The sequence below is a fragment of the Schistocerca piceifrons genome, unplaced genomic scaffold (assembly GCF_021461385.2).
Source record: "Schistocerca piceifrons isolate TAMUIC-IGC-003096 unplaced genomic scaffold, iqSchPice1.1 HiC_scaffold_2357, whole genome shotgun sequence".
NCBI lineage: Eukaryota > Metazoa > Arthropoda > Insecta > Orthoptera > Acrididae > Schistocerca > Schistocerca piceifrons.
Window position 1 is genome coordinate 405721 of NW_025728291.1, and position 13585 is coordinate 419305.

Below are 13585 nucleotides of genomic sequence, written 5' to 3' on the forward strand. Positions count from 1 at the left end.
GCTGCACGATCCGTACAGCCATGCGGATAAGATGCCTGTCAACTCGACTGCTAGTGATGCGAGGCCGTTGAGATCCAGCACGGCGTTCGTATTGCCCTCCTGAACCCACCGATTCCATGTTCTGCTAACAGTCATTGGATCTCGACCAACGTGAGCAGCAATGTCGTCATACGATAAACCACAAACACTACAATCCGACCTTTATCAAAGTCGGAAACGTGATGGTATGCATTTCTCCTGCTTACACGAGGCATCACAACAACGTTTCACCAGGCAATGCCGGTCTACTGCTGTTTGTGTATGAGAAATCGGTTTTAAACTTTCCTCATGTGAGCACGTTGTAGGTGTCACCACCGGCGCCAACCTTGTGTGAATGCTCTGAAAAGCTAATCATTTGCATATCACAGCATCTTCTTCCTGTCGGTTAAATTTCGCGTCTGTGGCACGTCATCTTCGTGGTGTAGCTATTTTAATGGCCAGTAGTGTATATATGGCATATCTAAATGTGCATAAACGGGATTTTTTAGAAGTCATATTAAATCTAGTGGGCTTCGTAATAATTTCGCAGTTTATGATCTATACTTACGGAATTTCCAGTGGGAGTTTAATTCTAGTAGTCTTGTCGCCAGTAAGTGATTTACCTCGTTATAGTAGTTTCTATGATAAATAATTGGCTGACAATCAAACATTCATTGCAGCGTATGGGACCGTCACAATACACAGTATTTCTGAACACTACGTATTATTAATTAAACTTTTCACCAATATTTAATAAAGTCTATTGAGTAATGGGACGTTAAGAAATTATATGAAGTACCTAACAGCACAGCGGCCAGTATGCTGGCATACATACGATGTAACTAACGAGATCGATAGTCGTGTCCTCTTCACAACGATAAGCGATTACCTGTGTCTCTAATTACTGACGTCAGAATACACCAACTCCATTACTTAATTGAGCTCAGTTCGTGTGATAACAACCACGGAATATTATCCTACAGCGTTATGAGTCGACTACCGAAAATTGAATTGCTGAAACTGCGTTGTGTAAAGAATTTAGTATTCAGGAAGTTTTTTGTTGTTGTAAGTAGCGCAGATAAGTGACTGTTTTCTACACCTACTTATGCAGTCTCTATATTTCTATCACTTCCTGAAATAGTTATCGCAGCATTGCCCCAAAGAGGGTTCTGTATCCAGTGGCAACTACGAAACTGGCTACGTTAGAAGTTTTTGTATGTGAAGACTGCGGAAAACATGCTGGGAAGCTTCCGAATGTCCACGCCAATGAGGCCAACGTCCGCACACAAAGAATCCTGGACCACAGTTTTCAAACCCACTCTGTTCGGATGTCCTGGGACTAGAGGAAGACATGGTTGGTGCTGAATGCGATTGTCGCTGGGTTGTTTCTTGGGACGATGGTTCACGATATTGGCATTAACCGTAGGCATTTGCAAAATTATTTCACAGGTCATTTGGTTAGGTATTTACGTTTCATGGTTTATTTTTTATCAGTTCAAATTTCGATACCGTTCTGAAAACTGTGAGTGGACGTACGTTATATATGTATTACTAACATTTTGTTAGTAGCTAAGAAGTTTGGAACAGAATTCGATATAGTCACTTAACATAAAAATTACTATAGTGAATTCAGTCCCTTCTTCCACTAGTTTAATTTCTTAAGTGGTTTGTATCGTGTGTGGCGATTTCGTTCATATGACGTGTACGTACTTTTTTTCTACGTAGCACATGTCGTTTGTACACCAAGGAGGAATGTATTATTCTGTTCATTTGTTTCACAAGTCGGTGGTATGAAGTGGTATGTAAATACTCTCCTAGATATCTTTTTCCTAGTCACTGGATTTCTTATTTAAATGCATTAATGTGACTGATATTCTACAGCCACTACACGATCACACAATGCAGTACACCAATTTTGTCTGCACAAGTTGATAATTTCCAGCACTCTCATACGATATTCGTCATCAACGATCGCTTTTATTGTTACGAATATTATGTACGTCCTTCTATGGACGAATTTTTTTTATGAAGTGTGAAGCTGGTGCTACTTGCGGTGACGCTGTTCGATGTTTTGTAGTGACTGTTATGATTACAAATCGGGATTCACATCATCAGCACACTTTGAATGTCTATAGGTCGGGTTGCTAAAACACATTCACCATCGCTGGAGTATTACAGATGATTTTTCAGACTCACGTTAAGTTTACATTCTCTATGCTCACTGTTTACCACTACGCTATTGAAGTAATTGTGAACTGCCGTCGTAACTGTCATTTCTCATGTTGAGGGTGGTTTTCCTTGGTCTGCTTTCTGTTATTGGCTATCTTGTGGTGCTATATATAAAGATTTTGACAATTTAGTGGAAAAATATTATTCTTTCTTGCCTTATCAGCTGCTTGCCTTGTGTTCTGCAGTGGGGTAGTGTACTATAGTGTAGAAGTTGATTATTTTTTCGTGTCTCTCGATGTTCATCACGAGTTATTTGAAATAAAATGTGTATGTGTGCGTGTGTGTGTGTGTGTGTGTGTGTGTGTGTGTGTGTGTGTGTGAATGTATGTGGCTAGGTCCTCGCGTCGGGTAGACCAGTCGCCGGGTGCAAGTCTTTTAGCTGACACCACGTAAGCGACTTACATGTCGATGAGGATGAAAGGATGATGAAGACAACATCTAGCCTCCGAGCAGAGAAAAAGTCCGACCCGACCGGAAATCGAACCTAGGTCCCTCTATAAAATAAATAAAATAAATTAAATAAAATAAAATAAAATATTAATTATTTTTATCTGTCTGATTGGCTCTCCTATGAGTCGTCAGGTTTTGATTATTCGGTATCAGACGCTTGACAATGGCTTTTTCGTAAAGGCAATGTTACTCGTAGTTGACCGTGAAATAAAACTGAAATAATCGGACTTCGTAATTAAATCGTTTCCAAAGACTGCTGCGGTAGGTGCGGACTCATAATCTAAATCTCAATATTACAATAATTTGCCAGCCATGCCAAAACGTCGTACAGAGGTGATTGTCTACTAAACAAAAAATTACACAGTTAAATCAGATATATTCAATGAATAAGCCTACAGTTCATAATCCTACTTACTTTTATAAATATAAATTCTTTACAGAATCGAGTGCCTAGTATGGTTGCAACTCGCAGTAATTTTCTATATCATGAAATATGGCGGTGTGCCAGACAATTAAACTAAAATACGTGCTTCTCGCACCACTTCAACGAGAGCTCTTTTTTCTCAATCAAACATACGACTAACGAAAATGTACTTTTGTTTTATCAGCGACACAGCGCTGCAGTTGTGTGCCATAGGCTTTATTTATTTGTCACTGATTATTTATTTAATTAATATCTCGCGTTTCCGAGGAAACTCACGCTCGGCATGCAAATGTGCCTTTATATTGCCCCCTGAATTGCGAGGCGAAAGGACACACCTGCAGGCGAGCAATTCACCTAAAGGCACAAGAAAATCTAAGTTATCTACAACTATTTACATGACTTACATTATACTGTATATTATACACAAAATTTGAATGACGCGCGTGCGCCGAAAAAGTTCTTATGTTGGCAAAACAGAGTGCGCGCATGCGCAGAAGCGTCTGTGTAACTACGGCACTGCCGTTATTTCGTATATTTAGATCACGCGGCACAGTATTGCAGTTCATATTGTTCGTGTGCGCGCGCATTTCTTAGTCGTTGCACAAAGAAAATATTCCACCAAGATTACATATGAAGACTACATTCTATGACAGGTAACTTAGTTTTAAAATTACAATATTTGTTATAATACAATACAACTTTAGATTGTTGAATGTTCTTAGTTACATAGCATTGCAATGAAATGCTTCAACGAAAAATGTTCTGTTGTTTCAGGTGCGTTGACCTATACACATCGCGTCGTTATTACAGTTTATATTCATCTACTGCACAGTACAGTTTCACAGGTTAGTGTCGTCGTGGTAAAGTTTTTTGATCACAGTAACATCGCTGTATAACAACGTGATTGATACATAAGCATGTCCATTTCCTATTTCCATTATAGTCGTTGTGATGCAGTTCGTTGTAACAAAAAGCATTGCTTATTACAGATCAGACGTGACCCGTCGAGTAATTAGTCCATATGCAGTTCGTTTTCGATATTCCGTGGAAGCTTGGTTGCAGAACCTCGGACGGCACATAGCTGGCGTCGATCCTTGGACAGTCCAGGTAAGCGTGTCCGTCACATTTCGAGAACATTTCATTCCCTGAAGTTCCAACCAAAATTCTTCCACCCGTCGTGTTGTTTTCTGGACAGGCACTTTGTGTCCATTTAATCCAGTTAACATCTTGAAGTTGGGTACTGTAGTAATGTCGCTAGACGATGCACGAATTATGCACTTCACATATTCAGTTTTTTTTTTTAAATATAGCTCACCTAAATGTTCGTGGTTACTCATCGAAGAAATCGTTCATCGCGTTAACAAAGGTACGATGCATCATGAATGTCATTAACAGTTTCTTTCACATAGGTTTCTGCGTAGTTGCAGACTTAGTAATGTACGTTAATGTCCGTGAATAGTGGTTCACTACGCAATTTTTTTTTTTTTTTTTTTTTTTTTTTAAAAAAGGTTTTCACATTTTGGCACTCGTTATCGTTCAAATTTTCACACAGTAACAGTTACATTATACATCAGTTTAAAAAAAACATAAGTAATAATACATACACACGTCACATATTTTCTTAGCATAAACATAATACAGTTGCACATAAACATGTTTACATCATCATTACATAGCTATAGGTTATTACATTGTGTCATATTTGATTACATGAATTGCAGATATTTACATCCTCTTTAGCGGTTTTGCTGGGATATTATCGATGTTTTTTGTGATGTCATCTGAAATTAAGATAGGTTAGACACAACATTCATTACATCAGTAGGCAAGACCAGGCGTTTTCACTACTCAATAAATATTCAAAATAGTAAGAGAGAGAAAATGTTCGATTCCTCGCGTTTTGTGCGTGTGTGTAGTGTGTCTGTGTGGCCTTGACTACTGGTAGATGCTTTTCTTGCTGAGAGATGTGCGTCTAATCTATTTCTCGAAGTAAAAGATCGCTTCACAGATGACGTCTGTCGGTTCGTCAGGTGTCATAGCAAGTCAGTGGTACCTACAGTCACAAATATTCCGTGAAAAATTTATATATCATTCACTGCTACGTAATCATAAATTTTACTTTAATATTCAGTCTTCTCGGTGGAGCCGCGGCGTTGAAAGAAAAGTTCTTCTGTCTTCAACTGCGTCACTGGAACCGCTGAAATGAAAATTTCTATACTACTTATAATCTATGTTGTAATTTGTTTTAGTTCTTGCCACACAGCAGGTCGTTGAGATAACGGTACGTTATATGTCTTATGGTAGAAGATCTTGTGAGGCTTAACTTCAATCTTGTACACATACGTGTTGATAACACCTAATCGTTTGGTAAAAACTTGTAAATATTTGGATAACACTTCCTGTAGTTTTATACGTTCATGTACACTGAGAGCTGTAGCTTCACTTATCTTATGATCAAGCAATGTTTTCAAGTCCATTAGCTCTCTGTCAGATGAGTGTGTTTGCATGTGTTGAATGTCTTTGTTAAGTACTAACTGAACCTTGTACCCTGTACAGTGTTTGTCATGCTTTAGAGTTCTCCTGTCCAAATCAATAATAATTACACTGCCTTTATCATTTAAAATACATTTACCTTTGGAGAAGTCTATAATGCAGTCCTTCTCGCTCATAATATCTATTCCTAATATGCAATTTGTCACAAGGTTTTGTACAACCAGGAATGGCCATTGTACGGTTCCATTACCTATTTTAACGTTTACAAAAACTTGCTTCGTAACCCTACATGACTTATTACCTAGTGCAGTAGTTATTTTACAGTTTTGGGCAGGAAACTCAGGCACAGGTTCCAATTCACACATCTTTTTATAAAAATTAAAAGATAAAACGCTCACAGCTGCACCTGTATCTAGGATAATAGTAGTTGGAATCCCACCTACTACACCAGTAGTGGATGCTAAAACAATTTCATTTGTGTTTAAACGACATTGTGTACTGTCTTGTAAAAGTTCATCTGATATATTGTTATTGTGGTTGTATCTTATAAATAAAACAGGTAGTTTTTGTTTAGAATTACTCGGCATATCATTATTCTGTTGTTCAAGTGTGGTGTCAAATAACTGATTAACATTGAAGCCGCCCCCCAAGGATTCTTCAGCCACGACCTGGGGCAAAGTAGTGACTGTTTCTAGTTTGTTGGATTATCATTTGTACTAGGTACTGACACAGATTGAGGTTGTGCATCAGGTGTCATTTCTATTATATTCACATTCGGATATTGCCTATTATGATCTCCAAACTTTTGCGGTTGTTGTTGCTGTTGCGCATTATAACTTACCTGTCGGTCGTAAGGTATGCTCCAATTTTGACCTGGTGACTGCTGTGGTAAAGCAGAGTTTGAATGAAAGTACTGATCGTTACGAGTCCAACCTTGATGCTGTCTTGGCTCGTAGTTATTATTATTTCTATTTCCGTTTGTGTTTTTGTTATTACCTTTGTATCCGTTGTTACCGTTGCAGTTATTACCGCGGTGCCTTTTGTATGGATTGCCGCATGAAATGTTATTACTGTTGTAACTATTGTTCGTATTGGAATACGCGTGTTGATTTTGATTTCCGTACTGAGACGGCATGTGAGTTTGCTGTTTTTGTTGTACCGCGTATCCAACTGTGGGCGCGCCAGAATTGTGTTGGCAAGCCTGCATGTTTTGCATACCACTAGTGTAAACATTGTGGCTGCTGTTTTGCCGCGCGAAGCGCTGATCTTCAAGTAACATGTCAACCGAATCTAAAGCTGTTAAAAAATAATCTGAATCGTCATCCGGGATATGTAGAAGTTTTTCCTTAATGTTGAAAGGCAATTTGGCCTTCAACGCTCGGAGTATATCACGTGTTGCGACTGGTTCGTCTAAAAAATGTCCCATGTTCAAGTATTTTTCAAAATATCTGCGTAAGTTACCATTTTTACTGTTAAAAGTTTCAGGTTCTAAAATTTGTCTCCTGAGTCGCTCCTGGACGGATTGCGACCAGAATTTGTTCAGAAAGGCACGCTCAAACTCACTGTACGTGGTACATACGTCAGCTTGACTGTATGCCCAGACAGCTGCATCGCCTTGGATGTAACCGACAATATATGAAATCTTTTTCCGGTCACTCCAAGTGCGTGGAAATGCGTTACTAAAAGATTTAAGAAAAATCACCGGATGAATGGTTCGTTTCTCTGGGATAAAAGCCTGAAATTGCCTGTGTTTTATTAAGCTTTCTTCTTCCTTTGCATTATGATATGGATTTGTTCCACTGTAATTACTGCAATGCTCAGCTGGCGAGTAATTACGATAATGTTGCCGTGGTTTACCATGATAATAGCTTGTGTTTGTGGTTGCACGTCGTGGTATGTGTTGTAGTCGTGGTGTGTTTTGTTCTTGTGTGTTTGTGGTGTGCGGTATGTGTGCGTCATACTCGAATGTATATTGATTTCTGAACTGTACATTTTGACTGATATTTTCGTTACATTCAGACTGTGGTTGATCGGTGAATTGTCTCATGGGTGCAGTGACGGATTGTACTGCGTCACTAATCAGCTGTTTGTTATTAGTGATGTATTCCGCTACGGAGTCGTGCACAATTGTTGGTAAATTTTCACGTATGCATCTATCAAAATGTTTGTCTTTGTTCTCTACCCAATCATGAAATTCTTTATTAATATTTTGAAAATGAGCTGTGGCATCAGATTGTAAGATGTCAGTCAGGTGTTGTTCAACATCGTCAAATTTATTCTGCACGTCAGTAATTCGTTTTTCAAGGTTGTCATGTACTGAAGGATATGTTTGAATTTGTTCAGTAAGAACTTCACACGCGACATTAAGGTTTTTTACTTGTGTCTGTAAAAGTGCTACGTCAGTTGTAGTCTTTTCTTGTCTGGTATTAAGCTGTGAAAATTTAGTACTGAGTTCAGTCATCTGTTTGGTCAGTGTGGCGTCTATAAGTTCCACACGCTTACATAAAGTGTCATTACTTGTCTTGAGTGCTATGAGATCAGATTTGATTCCGTCATTTTGTGTCTTTAACTGTTCATTTTGTGTCTTTAAGGTTGCCATGTTTTCCGCGTTCTGCATCCTTAAGGTTGCCATATTTTCTGCGTTTTGTTTCATTAGCATTTGTAACATGTTGGCAATGTTTACTGTTTGCAAGGTCTCTGCCCCCGCCGCGTCATTAGACGTGACGTCATGTATTAACATGGGCTCTGACTGAGACTTTGAAATTTTTGTGGTGGACGGCCTATTGTCAAAATTTCCGTTGACACTTGCGTCAATATTTGATGTATCGTCACTACCGGTTGCTGTCGTAAAGTCATTTTCTAACATTTGTCTCTCGTCCGAGTCGGATTGCGTCTGAATAGTACGTCTTTGCTGTTCCATTTTTGCGTATTGTTTTCTAGTTATTACCATGCCACACGTGCTATATATTTCAAGAAATTAATGTTTGACACTGGTTTTAAAATAAAATGCAGTTGAGCATGAATCGGTCGTAGCAACAATGGCTGTCTGTTAATTTAAAAATATAAACTGAATTTGAGATTATTGGTAATGGCTGCTGGCCATGTTACATGATATCGTACAGAAGTCGGCCATATTGTACACTCGTGTATTGGTATTGTTGCATACGTTATTGTTTAAGGAAAAATACTGAGAATGGAATTTATCACTGAAACTGTTATGCGGAAAAGAAACACTACAGAATTTTACTGAAAAGCTAATACACTGAATTATACGTCTGGTCAAGCCTGCTAATGCAAAGATGCTGCGTCTTACCTTATTTTGCTGGAAGCTTCTTTGCGTCTTCCCGCAAAATTTTATAATTGGCAAATATCTTCTGATTTTTTTTTTATTTCTCATATAGTCAAGTCCAGGACCAGAAGGTTGATTTTTCACATGAAACAAAGAGAACAATGTAACAAATGACAAAATAACAAGTCCGACACGCAGTCGCCAATATAAAATAAATAAAATAAATAAAATAAAATAAAATAAAATATTAATTATTTTTATCTGTCTGATTGGCTCTCCTATGAGTCGTCAGGTTTTGATTATTCGGTATCAGACGCTTGACAATGGCTTTTTCGTAAAGGCAATGTTACTCGTAGTTGACCGTGAAATAAAACTGAAATAATCGGACTTCGTAATTAAATCGTTTCCAAAGACTGCTGCGGTAGGTGCGGACTCATAATCTAAATCTCAATATTACAATAATTTGCCAGCCATGCCAAAACGTCGTACAGAGGTGATTGTCTACTAAACAAAAAATTACACAGTTAAATCAGATATATTCAATGAATAAGCCTACAGTTCATAATCCTACTTACTTTTATAAATATAAATTCTTTACAGAATCGAGTGCCTAGTATGGTTGCAACTCGCAGTAATTTTCTATATCATGAAATATGGCGGTGTGCCAGACAATTAAACTAAAATACGTGCTTCTCGCACCACTTCAACGAGAGCTCTTTTTTCTCAATCAAACATACGACTAACGAAAATGTACTTTTGTTTTATCAGCGACACAGCGCTGCAGTTGTGTGCCATAGGCTTTATTTATTTGTCACTGATTATTTATTTAATTAATATCTCGCGTTTCCGAGGAAACTCACGCTCGGCATGCAAATGTGCCTTTATACCTCCCACGTCATTCTGCAGCGTTGGTGGCTCAGCTATGGACACTGACGTTACGACATGGAGTGGACTATTGTAACAAGGAGCGGTAGTTTATTAGTACTTGAAATACGGCTGAGAAGTTTAAATTGCTGGAGAAGTCTGACTGTAATGACACTCTTCTCTCTGTCGATAGTAATGAATAATCAATACGAAAACGTCAAAACTCTTAATTGAAATTCTGTGTGTCAGGAGACTGGTAGTGTTACTCTGAGTCAGCCGGCCTGGCCGGCGGTTCTAGGCTCTTCAGTCTGGGACCGCGTAACCGCTATGGTCGCAGGTTCGAATCCTGCCTCGGGCATGGATGTGTGTGATGTCCTTAGGTTAGTTAGGTTTAAGTACTTCTAAGCTCTAGGGGACTGATGACCACAGATGTTAAGTCCCGTAATGCTCAGAGCCATTTTTTGTTACTCTGAGGGAGAGTGCACGTGCTTCCAAAGAAGTGTTGACACTCTAGTCTACAAGTAAGCTGGTTGTGATGCTTTGTCAGATAAGTCCGCGGCTCCTGCATGTTTTCCTACCGGAGTGTGTGAAATTTAAGACAAATCTCTCAGAAAGTGTGAATGTTGTTCGACGTCTGGAAGTTGTCAGTCAGTTACACAAACAGTTCCATGAGTATGCCATTTTCTGAACTAAAAAAGGAAGATACTGAAGTCTGAAAGAAGAATCCGAAATGTTTTATCTGCTGTCCATAGAAACGTTTATTAAAATTTATGAACAAGCACAAAACATATATCCTCATATTTGAGAAAATAAACCAATTTATCTAAAACTACTTCATTGGATTTGATTCAGTTTAGAAAAAAGACATATTCCAAAAGCACTAATTAAATCATGTTTTCAGAGGAAGACATACGGACGATTTTGGAATGGTCACAGACAATGAATTTCAAATACGCATTGCACACTTCTCGTGTTAATTCTATTTCGTGTTGTTTTGAAAGATAATCTTCTTCGCAAACTATCTTTGACCTTTTATTTAAAAAAAGATTTTTGTGAGACGGAGGTTTCGAATACAACCACAGATAGGTCAATAAGAAAATTCGGACATCAAACTTCACTGTAGTTTTGGTTCACAGTATAAATGCAAATTGCATTAAAAGCTTTTCTGATCATAACAAAATTACGAGTGTTATTCCAAAAGTAAGGTCCGATTGATTGCCAAATTGAAACCACAGTGAACATCAGAAATGTTTTACTTGTAACAATTAGCTACACCTTTCAGCTACTTCTCTACGTAGTCGCCGTTCTGACTTAGACTTTTGTCATAGCGTTGTACCAACTTTTCAATAGCCTCATCATAGAAGGAAGCCGCCAGTGCTTTCCGCCAATTCTCCACGCTGGCCTACACCTCGTTGTCTGTGTCAAAATGTTGTCTTCAAAGACAGCGGTTCATGTGACCAGAGATGAAACTCAGGGGGAGACAATTGCGGACTGTATTGTGGGTAATCTAACATTTCCATTTGAAAACGATGCAGGAGCATCTTCATTGCCCCTTCAGAATGCGGCTGAGAATTGTCGTGAAGACGAAACAGCACGACAGTTATGTGATGTTGGCTGCATAGCTTCAGGCGAAATTTCTCACCAGGCCCTCGTACTTGGCGGCAGACACTATTTTCTAGACATCTTTACGCACTCACTGCGAGCTCAGAAATGAGAAGAGCGACGTGATGCTAACTGGGGTTATACTAGAGACACTAGCCAACACATCTGTGCAAAGCTTTATCGGATTTTCATAGTCGTTTCCATTTCGCGACCGATCGGACCATACTTTTGGAATAACCCTCGTATATGCAGTAAGACGCCCGTGGGCGCGGAAAGTAGACACTTTCTCGCCAGTGAAGAAAAGAAACACTATCAAAATTATCCACTGCTCATACTCAGTCGAGTTATTGTAAATTTTTGATATTACCTGTCTTCCCCTACAACTTAATCCTTCCTCAGAGTTTCGAACATCTTGCACCATATGACATTGTCGAACGCCTTTCTTCAGGCCGACAAATCCTATGAGAGATTCTTGATTTTTTTCAGTATTGCTTACATTATCAAGCATAACGTGAGGACCGCATCTCTGATGCCTGTACCTTTCCTAAAGCCAAACTGATCGTCATCTAACAGGCCGTCAGTTTTCATTCCCATTTTTCTGTATATCATTCGTCAGCAGCTTATTCATGAGCTGTGAAGCTAATTGTGTGGTTGTTCTCACACTCATTTGCCTTGCTGTCCGTGGAATTGCGTCGATTGTATTCTTCCCAAAGCCTGATATCGCCAGTCTCATACATTACTAGTATATATATATCAACTTCAACAGTAGTTCAGCGACCACTTCCCCCCATGACTTGGTGAATTTTATTGGATGTCACCTGCACCTTCTGTCTTACTTGACCTCGACGCTCTCAAAGCTTTTTAAAATTCTTATTAGATTCCCTTCCATATCAATTCTAATTTCTTCTTCTATCGCATCATCAGGCCAGACCAGGGTCTACGAAGTGGTGGGGGGGGGGGAGGGGGGGAGGGGGGGGAGGGATGCAAACCGGAGTACCTGCCCCGTGTGACAATTTCCAAACTCATATTCTTGAAGAAAAAATGCTTGTTTCACAAAGCGCCTAGCATACTGAACGCTTTGGTGTATCGATTATTCCTATGATTTTGAAAAGTGTCCCAGTAGGTTTTTGAACATTTTTGAACAAATTCTCAATTGACTTCAGACAGAATCATAAGCTTATTTTTGAATGCGTGTATAGTGTACTTGATGTCTCCGCCAGGGGAATCCCCGTCGCATCTAGAAATAAAACACTTTCCTGCGGACAAAAGGGGGCGGGGCTATAAGAGCTAAACCGAGCGTATGAATGAAATGTGAAACAATTTCCTAACATAAAGCTTTTTGCCTATAGTAGGCCTAGTGGACTTGAATAATGTACTGTCGTGTTATTGATGTAAATGAGATACATAAAAATGACTATTTGTGGCAAAACAGTGTCGCTTATGTGGCATGTGTTAAACTGCTGCAACATTAGCAACGCCATTTCGTTTTGTCTAGGAGACAGTGACAAAATAGATGTAATCAGTTTGACGAACCGCACCAGTCTGGGATACTATTCGTATTAACAGCTTTTTCAGAATTAGACAACGATATTTGGAATTTTTATGTGGCAAAACTATTGACGAACTTCGATGAGGTAATAGACTCTTTCTCAGAAACGAAAGCACGCCGTGTAACGCCTTAGCAAGATTAAAGAGAAAAAAATGCTGGGACTTAACGATTGAATAAATGTGTACTGACTTACCTGTCTCTTGTCTGTACTGGTTTTATTGTTCCAATATTTACTTTTATGTCACAAAAAAGAGAATATTATTAGCTAATAGGCAATAAAGAGGGCAAACTTTCTGAAGAGTTCTTATTCTCCCAGTCACAAATAATCCCACCCAACATCAATTGTGCATCATTTTAAGGAGGGGTGGGGCGTCAGACCGGCCTACTGGGAGCAGGAGAGGCACAACATGACATTTTAATCTCCACTGTCCTTAACATAGGCTTAATAGCATCCATACACGTGTTTGGATTCCACAGAGCGAAATACAGTGACATGCCATAGAAGAATGCTGTGTGAAGACACTTTGCACTAGGATTTGACACACTAAAGACTGAATACCATATCTTACATTTGCTCTGTCAGATATGATTTATATATCAAAGTATTCAGAAAGATTTGCGTTACAAAATGAAAAAGTTTGGAAAAATCGCCTTTTTTAAATTTTTT